This window comes from Pogoniulus pusillus, chromosome 31, assembly GCF_015220805.1.
Source record: "Pogoniulus pusillus isolate bPogPus1 chromosome 31, bPogPus1.pri, whole genome shotgun sequence".
In the NCBI taxonomy this organism is placed as follows: Eukaryota; Metazoa; Chordata; class Aves; order Piciformes; family Lybiidae; genus Pogoniulus; species Pogoniulus pusillus.
The window spans coordinates 12787206-12792431 of record NC_087294.1 but is presented as its reverse complement, the minus strand read 5'-3'; positions in this window follow the sequence as shown (position 1 = coordinate 12792431).

Sequence of the window (5226 nt, the reverse complement as noted above, 5' to 3'; positions counted from 1 at the left end):
GACTCCACAACCTCTCTGGGCAGCCTGTTCGAGTTGTCTGTCACCCTCACTGTAAAGAAGTTTCTCCTCATGTTGGTAGATGGTGACAAGCAGGTCATCTACCTGCTTTCCAGATGTGTTTAGGGGAAACTCACTTGAGCTTCTGTCTTTTTTTCTGTGCTTTCTGGTATAAAAGGATGTGGAGGGTGTAGAAATGGCTGCAAAATACCTTACTGTGATTATGCTGAAGACAGGAGACCAAATATTGCATTGGTGTCATGCCATGGGCTGGCAAAGGAGTCTTTGTTCATCAGTGCTGGCTGGGACCTGGCTCTTTGAGTTCACAAGATCATAGGATATCAGGGCTTGGAAGAGACCCAAAGACACCATCGAGTCCAGCCCCCCTGCCAGAGCAGGACCATACAATCTATCTTAGGTCACAGAAGAACACATCCAGATGGGCACTGAAAGTCTCCAGAGAAGGAGGCTCCAAAACCTCTCTGGGGAGCCTGTTCCAGTGCTCTGTGACTCTTACAGTAAAGAAGTTCCCCCTTGTGTTGAGGTGGAACCTCCTGTGCTGCAGCTTATATGAATTACAGAATCAACCAGATTGGAAGAGACCTCCAAGATCATCCAGTCCAACCTGTCACTCAGCCCTGTCCAATCAACTAGACCATGGCACTAAGTGCCTCATCCAGGCTTTTCTTCACCTCCAGGGACAATGACTCCACCACCTCCCTGGGCAGCCCATTCCAATGCCAATCACTCTCTCTGTGAAGAACTTCCTCCTAACATCCAGCCTATACCTCCCCTGGCACAACTTGAGACTGTGTCCCCTTGTTGTGTTGCTCCTTGTCCTATCACAGGGAGCTAGTGAGCAGAGCCTGTCCCCCCCATTCCTGACCCCCAGCCCTCAGATATTTATATACATTTATTTAATCCCCTCTCAGTCTTCTCCAGACTAAAAAGCCCTAGGTCCCTCAGCCTCTCCTCATAAGGCAGTTCTCCAGTCCTCTAATCATCCTCATAGGGCTGGGTAATAATCTTGGAGGTCTCTTTCAACGTAGTTGATTCTATAATTCCATGTTCTTTAGGTAGCAGCTTCCTGGATTTAACCAGAATCTCAGCTTTCTCTGAGTAGAGTTAACAAAACTGGGCTAAGCAACAAAAATCCAGTGTTATAACCTAAAGTGCAGTGTGCCCCAAAAAACCTAAAGTTTGTGGTATGCTTAGCACTGAATGAGGAACTGACTGGGAACTGCTAAGGGTAGAGGCGAAGCACGATGGTGTGTAAGGAAGGAGTATCAAGTATGAACAGGAAAACAGTGTTCCACATTGTTCAGCGTTGGTCAGCTATTTACTGGCACACTAATAAATCAGGCCAGAATACCCTCAAAAAGGATGCTTAAACCCAGGGAAATACTACTGCCCTGATCACAAATCTTTCACCAAGATTTAACGATGGGAGATTCAACTCTATAAATGTACCATAAATCTAGAGAGGTTTGATGGATTTTGGTGCTCCAAGAGGAGATGAAGAGTTGAACTGACTGTGATTTAAACTTACATAAGGAAGGTATTTGTGGGGATAGGTCTTTAATGCATTGGAAAAGCCATAATGAGGTCAAATAATCGGAGAATAAGATGGACAAATAAGATGTGTGTTGTACTATTGAGGGTGATTAATCCACTGAAGAATTTAACTTTGGATATGATGGCTTTTCAATTGCCTGATATCTTCTAATCAATAGTGGATATTTTTCTCAGAGATGGGCTGCAGCTCACTGAGACATTATAAACTTGATGCAGGAATCAGTTGTTAAAATTCTTTGGGAAAGGTCAGGATAACTGATAAGATAACATATCACATCATAGATCATATCACAATCTATCCTTGTGGTTTATGAATCAATTTTCTCGTCTTGGCCGGGTCTACATTTCGATTCCTGTTTGTATCTGACCTAAGTTTGAGTATAGAAGCTTCATGCACAATAGTCTATAAGATCAGGGAGAGGATCAGCAGCACTTCTTGGGAAAATCTGTGAACTGCTGTTTTTTTTCTGCATTTCCAAAGTGGTGAACAGCAACTGTAAAACAAAACTTCCTTGAAACCCTTAGTAATCACACACAGACAGAATCACACAGAGAAACATTCAGGTTGGAAAAGCCCCTCAGGATCACCAAGTCCAATGCAGAACCCTACTCTACAAAGGTTCACCCTAAACCATATTCCCAAGCACCACATCCAAATGACCCCTGAAACACATGCAGGGTTGGTGACTCCAGCATCTCCCTGGGCAGCTAATTCCAATGCCTGACTACTTTTTCTCTGAAAATACCCAGTCTAAGTCTGCTCAGTGGCAGCTTGAGGCCATTCCCTCTTGTTCTGTCACTACTTACCTCTGAGAAGAGAGCAGCACCAGCCACTCCACAGCCTCCTTTCAGGTAGCTGCAGACAGCCATGAGGTCTGTCCTCAGCCTCCTGTTTTTCAAAATAAACAGCTCCAGCTCCTTCAGTTGCAGACAAGATTTACAGCTTCAAACAACTGAAAATATCATTCTCAGTTGCTCTCCATCAGATTTATTCTCCAGGCTCTTCCTCAGCTTCCTTGCCCTCCTCTGCACTGGCTCCAGCACCTCCACATCTCTCTTTTATCTAGGTGCCCAAAACTAAACACAGTACTCGAGGTGTGGCCTCACCAGAGCCAAGTCCAAGGGGACAATCCCCTCCCTGCTCCTGCTGGCCACAGCATTTCTAATCCCAGCCAGGATGCCATTGGCTTTCTTGGCCACGTGGGCACACTGCTGGCTCCTATTCTGCTGCTTGTCCATTACACCCCCCAGGTCCCTTTCTGCCGTGCTGCTTTCCAGCCACACTGCCCCAAGCCTGTAGCATTGCTTGGGGTTGTTATGACCCCGATCACAGACCTGGCATTTGGCCTTGTTGAAGCTAATCCTGTTCTGTCAAGTGGTCAGGTGGCATCTGATAACTTGTGACTGGATTCAGGCTCCAGTGTCTCATCCTAGACAGAGTTGCAAAGAAGACATTTTTTGCTCATCCTGGACACCTGTGAGAATAGATTAGGCTGAGCAGAACACAAAAGAGGATTTGCATTTCTTCTCTGTTTAACACTTCATTGTGTTTAAAGTACATCCTCCTTCAAAAAATCCTATAAGGGTAGAGTGGAAATAAGAAAAGACCAATCTTAGGAGGGTTTTTTTCTTGGTATCCACTTGAACCAAGACCGTAAGTGAGTATTAAGCTATTTGAACAAATAGAAAGCTGATTCTTCATCAGCTGAGACATGGATCAAGTAAAGTGGAAATACCTGCTTTGCAAAAGTGTGTCATTACCTTGCTGATGCTATTGAAAACACTTGTTTTATTCAAAAAGCCTGCTTACAAAACCTTCGTGGGAGTGAAGGAACAGTCCCCAAAAGCCATAATTGGAGAATCATAAACGTAACAATTACTTTGTTTCTGCTCCTGGAGTCTGCACAATTTCCTCCTCTCATCAAGGATTAAAAGAATGGAATTACAGTCATGTTGTCAGAGCATGCTTCATACTTTAATTCAAAGTTTGTGGGCTAATCCTGGCAGTGGTATAGCTACAGTGATGTTTACTGAAGTTGCTCCACAGAGGGATTAGATGCTGTTTGTCTCCTAATGCCTCTGCTTTCCACTCTGATGAGATACCTTTGTGGAATCAGTTAGGTTTTTCAACCCTGAGTGATGTGTTGACTATAATATTGTTTTTTATCACCTCGAGCTGCAACTTAATTTTTGTATTTTTGTTTCCCTAATATCTTTGTCAGTTGGCAACAAACTGTGATGAGTATGATAAGTTCCTGCCGAGGCTTGCAAATGTGCGATGAGTTTATGCTCCCAGAGTGATTAGAAGCCAAACTCCAGTAATTATGATTAATACTGCTTGAAAATAAATGCTGTTAATTTTAACCTTAATGAAATTCCAATAGTTGATTTTCACACTAAAAAGTATGCTGGCAAAATCTTGAACCAGCCCCTGTCTGTGATGAATGCAGTCGCGTCACAGTGTGGGATGGTTTCTGATGTGAGGAAACCTGTGAGGAAATCACAGAATAATGGAACCAGTCAGGTTGGAAGAGACCTCCAACATCATCCAGTCCAACCTAGCACCCAGCCCTAGCCAATCAACTAGACCATGGCACTAAGTGCCTCATCCAGGCTTTTTTTGAACACCTCCAGGGATGGCAACTCCACCACCTCCTGAGCAGCCCATTCCAATGCCAATCACTCTCTCTGACAAAAACTTCCTCCTAACGTCCAGCCTAAACCTCCCCCAGCACAACTTGAGACTGTGTCCCCTTGTTCTGTTGCTGGCTGTCTGGCAGAAGAGACCAACCCCACCTGGCTATGCTTCCCTTCAGGTAGTTGTAGACAGCAATGAGCTCTGCCCTGAGCCTCCTCTTCTGCAGGCCGCACACCCCCAGCTCCCTCAGCCTCTCCTCATAGCGTTTGTGTTCCAGGCCCCTCAGCAGCTTTGTTGCCCTTCTCTGGACATGTTTCAGCATCTCAACATCTCTCTTGAATTGAGTAGCCCAGAACTGGACACAGCACTCAAGGTGTGGCCTGACCACTGTTGAGTACAGGGGAAGAATATCCTTCCTTGTCCTACTGGCTACACTATTCCTGATCCAGGCCAGGATGCCATTGGCTCTCCTGGCCACCTGGGCACACTGCTGCCTCGTGTTCAGCTACTATCTACCAGTACCCCCATGTCCCTTTCTTCCTGGCTTCTCTCAGCCACTCTATCCCCAGCCTGTAGCGCTGCTTTGGGTTGTTGTGACCAAACTGTAGAATCCTGCACTTGGCCTTGTTAAATCTCATCCCATCTAATAAACTGTACATAGAACACAAAAAAATCCAATTCAGCACATGAATGAGTGAGGTTTTATGTCACTGGGGAATCATAGAATCAGTCAGGTTGAAAAGGACCACAAGGATCATCTAGTTCCAAGTCCCCTGCCATGGGCAGGGACACCCTACCCTAGACCAGGGTAGCATTATGTAAAAGCTGTGTCAGTGCTGGGCAATATTTTAATTGTTCTTATGTTTCATAGTTTCTCAGACCTATTAGAGTCACCTAATCTGGACCTCTCCTGCATAAACAGAATCTCACCCATTTTTTTCTCTGTCAACCCTGATAATCTTTTTTTCTCCCAACTTGTAGTCTTTTAGCAGCTTTGTGCTTCTTAATGGTTATTG